The sequence below is a fragment of the Jaculus jaculus genome, chromosome 5 (assembly GCF_020740685.1).
Source record: "Jaculus jaculus isolate mJacJac1 chromosome 5, mJacJac1.mat.Y.cur, whole genome shotgun sequence".
NCBI lineage: Eukaryota > Metazoa > Chordata > Mammalia > Rodentia > Dipodidae > Jaculus > Jaculus jaculus.
Window position 1 is genome coordinate 142,401,485 of NC_059106.1, and position 13,933 is coordinate 142,415,417.

The 13,933-nt window shown below is 35.7% G+C and overlaps 1 long non-coding RNA gene across 1 annotated transcript in view; it reads left to right on the top strand.

Annotated features, from left to right (window-relative positions):
- The window catches only part of LOC123460855, a 514,919-nt gene that overhangs the window by 301,965 nt on the left and 199,021 nt on the right, over positions 1-13,933 (top strand). The window contains exon 5 of the long non-coding RNA XR_006637250.1: positions 12,479-12,599. This is a non-coding gene — a long non-coding RNA (uncharacterized LOC123460855). The remainder of the gene's footprint in view (positions 1-12,478; positions 12,600-13,933) is intronic.

Genomic DNA, 13,933 nt, shown 5'->3' on the forward strand with positions numbered 1-13,933 from the left:
ATATATGAGAAGTAATTGGTAAAGTACATTTTTCCAAGTTCAAGTATAACATTTCTGTCAGATGATAAAGAATAAATAAATATACAATATTCACATGATTAAACACACCAAAAATAGCTTGAATTTCTAAGAAAATTAAGGAATAGTGGTAATGATTAAGAACAGGAGTCTCTAATTACATAAGACAAAAGAACGTGTGCGTGTGTGTGTGTGTGTGTGTGTGTGTGTGTGTGTGTGTGAAAACTGCTATAGAAAAAGACCAGTCATTAAAGAATAGCCAAATAATTTGGTTGAGAAAATACTATGGAGTATAAGGTGAGTTGTTAAAAATGTAAATAAGGGGCTAAAGACATTTCTCAGCGGCTAAGGCACTTGCCTGCAAAGCCTAAGGACCTTAGTTCAATTCCCCAGTGTCCACATAAAGCCAGGTGCACAAGGTGACATGTGTGTTTAGAGTTCATTTGCAGTGGCTAGAGTCCCTGGTGTGCCCATTCTCTCTCTTTCTCTCTCTCTCTCTCTCTCTCTCTCTCTGTCTCTGTTTCCCTCTTTCTCACTGTCTTAAATAAATAAGTAAATACATAAATGATGCTGATCGTGGTGGCACTTGTAAGTAGGAAATTAATGAAGAAGCAGAGACAAGAACAAGAGTTCGAGGCCAGCCTAGACTACACATTTTAGGCCTGGAGAGATGGCTTAGCACTTAAGGTAATTGCCTGAGAAACCTAAAGATACAGATTTGATTTCCCTGAACCCACATAACCAGGTGCACATGGTAGTGAATGCATCTGGAGTTCATTTTCAGTAGCTAGAGGTCCAGGCATGCCCAATTCTCTCTCCACCTTCTCTCTCTGTCTCTCATGAATAAATAAAAATAAATAAAATATTTTGAAATGTAGATAAGCATTGTATGTGCTTAGAAAATTTTCTATGGTATATATTTTAGAAAAAAGTCAAATTACAATATAATATATTGATTTTAAGATCCATTTTCTTATAAGGAAAACTGTACCAATCAAAGCTACATATGTATACATAATTTTAGCATTTTTTAAATAAAAATGATGATAAATGTTTGTTCATGTAGTGAAAGAGTCATGAAAATGCATCCAGGCTAGTTGCTATATCAGAGGAAGAGAATGGTACATATGCATTACATATTTCCAGATTATCAGTGTTTTTAATGCCTCCTAACATTAACATATTATCAAGGGTTACTTTAAAAAATTATGTTATTATATTTATTGAACTAATAATATTCATATGTTTCCCCAAGGTGGCCATTTGTTTACTTATGTTTATTGGAGAATCCTAAATAATCTATTCAACAGAAATGAATGAATCAGTATTTGGATGCAACTACATTCTTAGATTATGTATTCCATTATTCTTTTAAAAATATTTTTATTTATTTTTATTTATTTGCAAGGAGAGAGAGAGAGAGAGAGAGAGAGAGAGAGAGAGGGAGATAACAGAGACAGATAGAGAGAGAATGGGCATGCCAGGGCCTCCAGCCACTGCAAATGAACTCCAGACTCATGTGCTCCTTGTACATTTGGCTTATATTGGGCCTGGGAAATTGAACCTGGGTCCTTTGGTTTTGCAGGCAAACACCTTAACTGATAAGCCATCTCTGCAGCGCTCCATTATTCTCTATTCTGATATAAATCTAACTTATATTTTGTCATTCTATTTTGCACTGATTGGAACAACTCACACTTTCTTTCACTTTCTTATTAGGACTCTTGGTTACTGTATGATCTTTCTCAGCTGTTCTTATTAGCCAGTTCACTATGTTGCCACTGAGAGTGCCATTCTCCAGGCTGGTATAGGTTGAATTTGGAAAACCTCTTTCATTTTATTCATCCTCCTTACTGTACTAGCTCTTTCACTAGCAGCCTTCCACCTTGATCTTACATACCTTAAAATGTTTTCGATAGCTGACAATCTTCATGTTGGTTCACTGGGCAATAAACTTGAAATTGTATTAGTACCAATCTGTAAGTGACACACACTCTCTCTCTTTTTATTTTAGAGAGAGAGAGAGAATTGGCACTCCAGGGCCTCAGCCACTGAAATCAAATTCCAGATGCTTATGCCACCTAGTGAGAATGTTCACTCTTGGGCTCACCTTTGCAGGTCTGGCTTATATGGGATCTGGAGAGTCAATCATAGGTCCTTACGCTTTGCAGGCAAACACACTAACTAAGCCATCTCTCCAGCCCCCACATTACCTTTTAAAAAGACCAGTATATTATGCATATGTTACTGAAGGAAGAGATAATGCATGTTTGTTCATGTGCTCATGCAGTGAATGTTAATTAAATTATTGACTGTGTGATCCTGGACAAGTTTTGTAAATTCTTTAAGGCTTAACTGTATTGGTTAGTTTACTGTTTTTGCTGTGACCAAACACCTAAACAGAAAAGCTCCAAGAAGGAAAGGACTTACTGTGGCACATAGCTCTAAGGAAACACATTCCTTCATGACAGAGAAGACATGGTAGCAGAAACAGGCAATGGGCTGATCATGCTGTAACCACAGCCAGGAAGCAGACAATGAGCAGGAGATAAGGTTGGCTATAACATGTCAAAGCTCAGTGAAGCATTTCTTCTTGCAAAGTTCCACCTCTGAAAAGGTCTACAACCTTTCTCAGCTGCACCACCACCTGGGGACCACATTTTAAAACACATGAGCATAATGTTAATTGCATATAGATAGCCTGATACCATAAATTAGCTGCAGATTGCTCATATTGCCTTTTACAATGTAATATCTATTTAGTTATTTTACTATAGGATTTAGAGAACAGTAACAAGATAAATATTCTCAGAAGTGTTCCATATACTGACAATGTTTTATAGGTATCTTAAATCCACTGACTCAATGGATGTGGGACCTGTGGATAAAAATAGCCAACTCTATTAAAATGAAGCTTATAGAAAAATTCTATAGTTCATAATTTTGTTTTGAAGATTAAATGACTTGTATTGAAAGCTAGAGGAGAATTTGACATGTAGAAAAATGAAATAAATATAAATTATCTTGAATTACAAATTTTTTTGTTTACTTTTATTTATTTATTTGAGGGTGACAGACAGAGGCAAGTAGATAGAGAATGGGCATGCCAGGGCCTCCAGCTACAGCAAGTAAACTCCAGACACATACACCCCCTTGTGCATCTGGCATATGTGGGAGCTGGGGAATCGAGCCTTGAACTGGAGTCCTTGGGCTTCACAGGAAAGTGCTTAACCACTAAGCCATATCTCCAGCCCAAATTATCTTGAATTTTTATAGCAAGCATATCATTTCATTCTTAAAGATCTTGTCTTTTAATAGTTATCATTATAATTTGATTGTACATAATGGGTTTCATCATGACATTTTCACATAAGTATGTAATTCAGTCTTATCAATGAAAATCAAAAGTACAATTAGTAATAAGCATAAGGTAGTTACCATATTTTTTACATTGAATGTATGATATAAGTATCAGCAATTACTTATAAAAATGTCTAATTCAGGGAGCTTTACTCTAATCGATAATTGCTATTTTTAGTGGATTTAGAGAATAAAGTAAAAAAAAAACAATAGAAGATTTTGAAACATTCAGATGAATTGTTCATAGGTTAAATCGGTGAAAGATTACTAACAGAAATAAAAAATGTAATCTGTATGTTTCTTTTTAAAATATTTTTATTTATTTATTTGTAAGCAGAGGTGAAGGAAGGGAGAGGGAAAGAAAGTGAGAGAGAAAATGAGAATAGATGTGACAGGGCTTTATGCCACTGTAAATGAACTCCAGATGCACACATCATTTTGTACATCTAGCTTATGTGGGTACTAGGGGAATCGAACCTTGGCCAGCAAGCTTTGCAAGCAAGTATCTTTAACCACTGTGCAATCTACCCAGCTTTGTATGTTTTTTGGATCCTTTTTTATCATTATAGATTTTTAATAATCATCTAGGCAGGAAAATATTCTGTAAAAGTACATTTAATATTATTGAATGAATTTGTTGCATTTCCCTTGAGAAAAACCAGTGGTTGCTTCAGCTTAATAACCACTTGGCAAACAACTTAAAGATACAGTACCCAAACTGTACTAGACTGTGGGACTATTACTAATCCAGGAGAGAAAGGGAAAGAGGTGGGAAAGAAGAAAGGGAATACAAGGGGAAATAAAATTTAAGTACAAGTAGCACACAGATTTCCATTTCAACACATATATTTTATCTTGTGGAAGTGAGTTTATCGAGTACTCAATTTCTTTCAAAAGTTTAGGCTGAGAGCCATTTGCAATTTACTTTCAGTTAATTTATCCAGATTATTAGGTTACAATTTTGCTTAGGCCTGAAAAAAAGTTATCTTTCCTAATGAAATGGTAGGTTTGATTAAAAATAGAATCTACGGGAACTTTAATCTAAAAGCAGAAGGCTCTTATTAGAGTAGGAGAAAGTGTGGATTTTTGGTGAATTAGGAGGGTTTAAGAGGGTAGGAGTAGGGTATAGAGACCCAGTGCTGATTGAGAGAATTCAACCAAAGCTAGATCCTTTGCACCTTGACTACGGACCTTAATGGTTGTGGCCATCTCTGATATTTAATCATGGTGATGACTTGTGACACTGGAGATGTCACATTCTCTAAGAGAACATATTAAGGTAAGGTTTTTATCCCTGCATTTCTGTCATGTTGCATATCATGCTGGTTTCCCTTGTAAATCACAATTCTTTGTTTAGAACGTTGCTCCGGAAGCAAATGTAATCAGTAAGCTTAGGAAGGTTTAATTTTTTTATACCTAAAGCCCTGCAAAATTCCATGTATATGTTTCACATGGAACTTGTGTTGTATAGATTAGCTACAACAGGACTGTAGTGGGCTTTTTGTTCTTAAGATTGTAAACTGGGTTAGTGATATTATTGTTTTGTGGTATGAAAAATGCTACGGTGAACAGGCTAGCCTGATGAACATGGGAAGCAGTGTCCATATATACCTTTTTTCCAGAGAGAACTTTTTCTCCATTAGAATCCTTTTTTTTTTTTTTTTTTTAGATCACTGTAAAAGTTATTTTATAACTTGCTAGGATAATATACACAACCAGAAACAATTTGTGGAAGGAAAAGGGTTCAATTCAAATTTGAGTTCCTTCATGGAGGGCAGACTGGAGTGAGAACTTGTAAGGACTTTGGCAGACAGGAAGGAATGTGAAAGTGGGTAGAAAGTGTGGCTGATTATATGACCTCATGGCCTATCTCCATTGACAAACTTCCTGTAGCAAGTGTACACCTTGTAGAGGTTCTACAACCTTCTCAAATAGTGTCTTCTGGCTGGGGATAAAATGTTCAAACACATGAACCTATGGGAGACGTTTTGCAGCAACATTGTATATCCCTGAGCCACAGAGGCTCCATGGCCATCTTATGAAGCAAAATGCATTTGGCCAACTTAAAATTCCACACAGGCCTTACCAGCCCTAACATTACTATCCAAAGTTTAAAGTTTCATCTGAGACTCAAGGCAATCTCCTAACTATGAGACCTATAAATAAATTTTAAAAAAGGTTACATACTTCCCACATATAATGGTATATAATAAACTCCCATTGCAAAATGAAGGAATGATGACATGGAAAGTAAAGATTAGAACAGGACTGTAATTCAAAAGGGCAAATGCCAAATTCCACAGCTCCACATCATATGTTTGACTCCTGATGAAACAGCTAAGTTCCAAAATGGTTTGGGTAGATTTGTTCCACCAGCTTGGCTGCCTGTGACCTCTCTCCTGGGCCAGATCAACTCCAAGCCAGTTGTTTTCCTTTGAAGAATTCTCAAGATTCTGGCATCTCCAACATCCTGGGGTCTCCATTGCAATTTAGGGTTCTCCTTCATAGCTTTATACCCCTCAAAGCCTCACTGCAGGACCTCTGGCCATGCCTCCCATCACTGAGCTTCAGAAACTCTCTGGAGCTCTGAAGGAATACTCCATTACCCCCAAATAGCATTCTTCATACCTCTAGAACAAGTACCACTTGGGTCATGCTTCCAAATTCTCATGCCAGATTGGGATGAATCTTGGGCCACAGTTGTAGCCACACCTGTATGTTAACCTTGGGGGAGAGGAAAAAGGAATTCCTTTGCAGAAGAATTCACCCTCTTATCAACTAAAGCCTTTCGTGGAACAGGTCGTGCCTCAGTGTCTCCTTCCTGTGCTCCTGCTGCAGAGCAGTAGGTTGATCTTTGGTGGTGCACATTGCAGCCAAATAAGTTGCCTTATCTAAGACTTTAATCTTGTTCCCACTTATCTCCAGGGCAGACTTTATATATTTTATATTATATTTATATTATATATATATATTATATATTTTATATCCTCAAGATGGATTATGTTCATGAAGGATTTATAACTTCTGTATGAGATCTTTGTCTAGGCTATGCATATTATTTATCTATTTACTCTTATCAGAACAGACAAGTGAACATTCATTTTATTAAAACTCTGTACTATTTCATTTATGGCATTCAAATTGTCCAATGGTAACTGTTAGAAGACCTTGTTTAAATGTCATCTACATCTTTTTGGTACATACTCAGTATTTGTTTTAAGGTACCATGAGATGCTACAGTGCTATCTTACAGATTCCTGCCAAGATCCCTTATAGTATATGTTTTAGTGATTTTTCTTGTCATATTGTTCTAGGTATCTCATAGTATTGAGTAGTCAAGAAAGGGAACAAAAGGAACATCCTTGCCTTGTTATTGGTCATGTATGTAAAGTATCTGCATTTTTACCGTTGAGTATGATCTTAGCTCTGTTTTGTAGATACTCTTCATTGATTTGAAGAAAGTCCCTCTGCTCACCTAGTTTGATTAGAGTTTTTGTCATGATTGAGTGCTAGATTTTTGTCACGTGCTTTGTCTACCGGATCTGTCCATGTTGTCATGACTTTCCTTCTTTAGTCAGTATATGGTGGAGTTGCAATGATTGATTTTCAAATGTTGAGTAATTTTCTATGCACGGTGGTCTTTCTACCTACTAATAAATGGATTAATTTGACTTGCAAATGTTTAATTAAACATTTTTCTATGTTCCTAAAAAGTACTGGTTTATACTTTGCTTTCTTTCTAACATCTTTAATGTCACTAATGTGGCTCTGATGTCAATGGGTGAGTTACAAATTTTCTTCAGAATTTAATTCTATTCAATTTAATTTTGCTTTATGATTTTTGTGGAAAATATTTAGTTCATCATCCAGTATTAATTTCCTTCCAATAATTTGAGCTGCATCATGTTTGCATACATTTGACAGTCACATCATTTCAATAATCTTGAGGTGTTTATTTTTTTCACTAAGGAACAGATATTCAAAGTTGCTCACTCAGCAACAGGTGTTCAAAGTACTATGTTATTATCAATACACCTTCCTTAGAATGAAAGCCACTCTGGGATACTTTACAATATTCATGCAGAAATGGGTATTTATGCACAGTGATTTTTTCTTGGATTTTATTTTGAGAATTATTGACAGCTTCAGTATTAGCATGCATGGGAATTAATAAAGAATACATTTACAAAGAATGACAGAACAAGCTAATAGCCTTAAGTCCACATAAATAAGAACAGATTTAGATATACTAAGACAGCAACATTCATCTGTAAAATGACAAAAGCATTATGTTTTAAAAATAATTTGTTTATTATAAGCATTGTAATTAAGCAACAATTATCCATATTGTATTAATATTCAGTCACAGTTACAAAACCACTAACCCTAATTGCGTTGGCATGCTAAAACTCTAAACAATCACAATACTGTTCTCTTGAGAACTAGTCCTTTTGTTTTCTAGCTGTTTCTTACATTATCAACATCATGAGAATACTGCTGAAATTTTTCTGCCACATAATATTTAATCCAGTGCCCCACCCAAGGTCAGCATTAAATAGAATTTTTGAGAAGCTAGGTGACTCTAGGGGCAAGTGAATGAAGGTTCCCATACATATTCAGACTAGCTTGGAATTCACCATTTCAATTGGACAACAAGCCTGAGAGATCACTTCTGCCTCTACATGCACAGTGCTGGGCATATAGGCATGTACAGCTTCACCTGGTTTTTCTTACATGGCTGCTGGAAATCTGAGATCAGGTCCTCCTAGTTGTATAAAAATTGTTCTACCTACTGAGCCATCTCCCCAACCCCATGACATGCATTTTTAATGAATATGACAATTCTGTTTAAGTGCATCCACAAAAACCTACCAGTTAATAAACTATCAGCATTTTTGCCACCTCTTATATGAAGAAATATCATTTTTGTAGTATTATTGTAATATTATTATTAATATTATTACAAATTAATTAAAATTAATATAATTTTGATCTTTATATTCTGGCATAAAGATGACTCTTTATATCTTAATTTTAGTTTTGACCATTTCATACATGTATGTAATATATTTGATGATATTCATTCTAATTTTTCTCTTATCCCCTTACCACTTCCAATTAATTAATTACTACTTTTAATTAATCCCCTTCCTACTTTAATGTCTATTTTTAGCTATTTTATTTTTATTTGTGTATTTATGAAAGAAAGAGAGACTGAGAATGGGCATGCCAGGGCCTCTAGAGACTGCAAACAAACTCCAGACATGTGCCACCATGTGCATCTGGCTTATATGGGTACTGGGGAATTGAACCTGGGTCCTTAGGCTTCTTAGGCAAGTGCCTTAACTGCTAAGCCATCTCTTCAGCCCCTTTGTTGTCTTTGTAATATTTGTGATCTAGTGAGGTAAATTGTGGTTGCTTACATGAGGGTGGATGGGGGGATTAATTACTGGAGTATGGACAATTTACCAGTGGCCTACCATTGATGACTTCCTTTGCCCCAGTAACCATTCTTTCCCAGCAGCTACTCTGGGAGAAGAGAGTCTTGTGAGTCCTTCTCCTATCCAAGATGGAATGTCAGCAATTTCAATTTTGTGCATAAAAACATAGTTGCTGAGAGATTATGGGTTTAATAGCCATATTGTATCTAGAAGGTGACATAATACTCCTCTCCATCATCTGGTTTTGAGATTCTTCCCATCTCCTCTTCCACAACATTTCCTATGCCTTGGAAGGGAGTGGTTTCAATGTCCCATTAGGTCTGAGCACCTAATAGTCATTTATTCTCAGCATTATTTCACCAGTCATGTGCTTCTGCCTTAATCTATGCCTATTGCAGAATGAAACTTCTGGAAATGAGACTGACAGCTGTGCTAATTTATGGGTGTAAAGATAAGCAGAAAGCAGTTTGACAACCTGCCTCTTTTAGCAGAACAGCAGTAGTAGATTTGGTGCCTGTGACCTCCATAGCCCTGGGAAGTTGGTTATGCCATAGCAGTCATGCCACTATTGCACAGTGGGCACACCTTACTTGGGAGGTCCATTCTGGAGCACACACAGGATCCACACCTGGGAAAAACTGCTTGTGACTTTTCTCCCTCATCAGCCTACAGAGCACCTCCTTGTGTCATCAAAGCTAGCCAGCCAGAGAAGAAGCTCCCACGTCATTTCTAATTTTACTTTTCTATATCCTACACCTGGTGAGCATTCAAGAGCAATGGCAATCTCTTGTATTGTTTTAGGGGTTTCTATAGCCTCCTGATCAACTCAATGGTATAGTATCTCTTGACTGACACTAGCAGTTTTGGTTTATTACCTATGGTTTCTGGGAACATCTTTATCCACTCATATATGATGTTTGTTCAAATTTTTTTATTTCCTATATTACATTTTAATTAGCTTACAAAATAGTAGGTTTCCATAAGGAGTTTTCTTAGGTCCTTAGGTTTGCTTAACCCTACTTTCTCCATCTCCTCTCAACCATCCCCCAGTCCTCGTTCTCTACTTTCATATTTCATGTGCTCTACTCTCTACGGCCCCAAACCTCTCCCCTCCATGGTCTTCTTTTAGCAGACTGACCTCTAAAAACTCTTAAACTGACTTAAAGAAACAAACCTAAAATTTTGAAGGGAGAATCTGCATATGAGAGAGAGCATGTCTTTCTGGGCCTGGGTTACCTCACTTGGATAAGAATAGATACAAAATAAAGTGTTTAAAGCTGCCGAAAGAACTTTGTAAAAATAAAATTCATGGGCACAGCTTTAGCTTGTTTCAGAAGCATTTCAATTTTGGTCATCACAGCTAGATTAAAGCTGATTAATTAAAAAAAAAAAATCTCCCCGCTGCTACAACAGAAACTAAAATCCTCAAATAAAAAAAAAAAAACTCTCTGGCTTTCTTCACCATGGTTTTCCTGTAAGTAGGTGTGTGCTGGGTAGTGAAAGATTTGGTTGTGGTCCATGTCAGTACACTCCACAGGCCTTCTTTCACTCTTCCACATGAGGAATGACTTACTGATTAATTTCCTCTGCACACACAGTATTTGACTCCTATCGGTTCTGTAGTAAGATCTTAATTACCAGATGTCATTTCCTTATTACAATAATGACTTAGATTATTGGCAAAATTGGATTTCTTTAACACCTACCCAATTTCTTTTTTCAATTTACTAACCAATGGACACATTTTAATGTTCTACAGTTAATAACATGACTACTACACATGGGTTAATAACTAAATTAGATTGGAAAATTTCAGGAAAAGTAAAGTGAGTCAACTGGTACCTTTTCATAGAAGGGACACAAACCTCTGGTGTGTTTCATGGATGCTTTTGATGCAACTTTTCAGAGCAGAGAACCTTACTACCCCAGGAAGGTGGTGCCTTGGGTTTTAAGATGCCACGTCCCGGTCTTACTGCGGTGGAGGCTGCTTGGTTGGTCACAATGGGTGCCATCTTTGTTCTTCCATATGTAGTTCAGTGTAGCCATCCTAGTGTTATTTTAATACATCAGAAGAATTTCAAAGAAATGTAAGAATTCTTACCTTTACAATTTAAATCTCTGCAAAAAAAAAAAAATCACAGTTATTTAAAAGATTATAAAATTAATCTTTATTGTCCCAATCTACAAGCTAAGCATCAGTCCCTCTGTGCCAAGAGGAATAGGGTTAAAATTTTCTCTCCAAAAGAATCCCACCCCGGAACAGATTTCAGCCACGCAGCTAGCAGAGCTCGCGAGTGAACTGCTCAGGCCATGTGGGTGCCGAGCTCAGAGCCCGGAAAACAAACAGCCGCTGTAGCCTGATTTGAGTTAAAATCGTGTGAGTGTTTAGTCTGGCGCAGGGCTTCAGGGGAGATTGGCAGCTGGGTCAAACAAAGTCCTTCCATTGGCTCCCTTCCCAGGCTGCTTTGCTAGTATTTAGTAGGTACTAGGTTCTGTGGAGGACCCTTTTCTCAGGCAAAATCCTAACATCTGACCGCACCCTCTTTGCTATTTCCGAAAAAAAAAAAAAAAAAATAGTAATAATAAGGGCGCATTTTCACTTCTTTCGTTGTAAGATAAATTCTCCAGGAGACAACCTCTCCCATTAATTGTGTGTTAGCAATGCATTTTATCTGGAGAGCTGACGCACTGGGCTCTCAACTGGTGTGGAAAGCAGCCTGTTACAGCATGGATCATAAAAGGGCCTTTATGGCTCGTGAAAGAATATCTGTGCGCTTAGGCAGGAAACTTTTTGATCTGCAGAAAAGCCAGAAGACATCTAGGTAAGGCTATGCATCAGATCTACTTTGGGGGGCAAAGTTGGACAGTTAAAATTGGCTAAGACAACTGTTGTGCGCTTAAAGGGTGCGTCCTTACTTCTGGAGAAGTTGAAAACGTACTGATTATTATTTCCTGTTCTAGTGGCGGGGGGGCGTGTGTTTGTTTAAAACTTTAATATTGCATTCTGCATTTTTATCATTCTGTTTGCTGCTGCTGAGCAGATCACAGCGGACATAGTTTTATAATAGTAAAATCCTTGTAAACTGACACAAAAAGAAAGTGTTATTTAGAAGGGAAATTGACAAGTTTTAAAGAGTCGTTGTACAACCATTTGAAGACAGGGGAACACTGTATTAGACTAACAAGGGTTTAATTACCAAAAAAAAAAAAAAAAAAGAAAAAAAGTTTAATGTTGCTTTGGAAGGAATATTAAGTAAGTTGTCTTTGTCTCTTAGTTTTTAATTTTAGTCGCTGGTTTAGCCTGTTGGGTCACATTTTTTGTTAGTGCTGAAGGCTGCCATGAATTCGTAATGAGGCCCCTTTGCACATGATTTTGGCACTTGGCCAAAATCAACTTCCCAGCGGCAAGCTTTCTCTAAAGAACCTGGAGCATTTTTTTTTTTTTTTTTATTAGAAATCATGTCTAAAAGCTGCCTCCACCAGTTGTGTAGGCATGTCAAAAATGACTTTTTACAGTAAATGTGAAATAAGCATCCTTTTTTGTTTACTCACGTTGATGCTTTTGTCATTACGGATTCCTTGCTTCTTGTCACCTAAACTACTATAGAACAAGAGCAGACTTAAAGAAGACTTACTGATTTTTTTTTTTTTCTCAGCAGAACAGAATAGGGGTGCTCATCTCATTGAAAATACACCGTGTGAAAAGGTTTTTCTAAACAGTTCGGGATAAATGACAGATGAATTCTTAAAAGTGTTATTCTCTGGAAGTAACAGTTAACAGTAAGTAATGAAGTGTTCTAGAAGTTTCGTGAGCACAATGATAGTTAACGTTCTCTTAAATTGAATTTGTATGTTTGTGAAAATTCCATGGTTTGGGGGATTTTTTAAAAGAAATAACATGATTATATAACTGTAAAACTATGCAACACCTTGATATTATTTTTAGCAAGTCTTTTAATAGAAATGTTTGCTATGTAAACATGGCTAGATAACTAAACCATTGAATATTGCTGTCTTGTAATCAATGATTTTTCATGAAAAAATTCTGAACTCAAAGGCACAAGGGAAAGTTATTAATTTTGACATTTCTGTAACTGAATTTTGCTATATTAGCTAATACATAGCTTTATACATCAATATTTTATGCATTAATGTTTTAAGAGTTAAATTCACAAGTTATAATGAAATATTCTAGTGATCAGTAACTATTTTAAATTTTATGTAACTATTTTCAACAGTGTTTTTATGTATTAGCAATGGATAAAATGAGGAACATGTAAAGTTGAATGTCTGTTGCTCTGCTCTTTTTATAACTATTATAAACATGATTGTTTTGTGCTGGGTGCTAAGTTATAATCTGGAGTGCAACTTTTATCTTAGCTAATAGTCATATTTCTTTGTTTAAAATATTAATGGGAATCAAATCATTTAAGTAGAGACATGAGTTAGCACTTTTTAAATAGGTAAGTATATTACATACTTAAAGTTATGCTAGCCTTCCATTGCACAATATAGAAGCTTGCTAATTTAGGTCATAGATAAAAATGAAAACTAAACTTAAGGATTAAAAAGTATACTGTGATTTTCTTCAGGTCAGTTTGTTTGCATGTGGGTGAATTTTTGTACGTATTTTTTTTTTTTTTGGTATTGCGATTGACTGAGTTATGACATTGTACACACCTTGCTCTTAGTTAAATTGAGGCAAGGAGTGCTTGAAATTATCATGTCAATTAACATTAAAAATGTGGAAGTTGTAAATGGGTATTTATAGAAATTACCTGGAAAAGTTTTCTTTGTATGAGTTTGGAGTTGAATTACCATTTGTGTAACTTTGTTATTTGAAAAAGAAAGAAAAGAAAACATATAGGTAAATATTTCTAAATTTGTATTTAAAAACGATCATCTTATCTTTATTGTCGTTAATCAGGTATAAGAAAAGTAGTATTGCATTTTTTAGCATATTCTCACCAAAAATTCTTTTATTTTTAAGTTCTGTTTTGTTTTTAATTTTGCATCTCATTTTTAAAATTATTTTAAGTCAATTATTTTACTTAACATCTTAACTTGTTAAAACATTTTCATAAAATTTGCCAAGAAATGTTTTTATTTCTGAA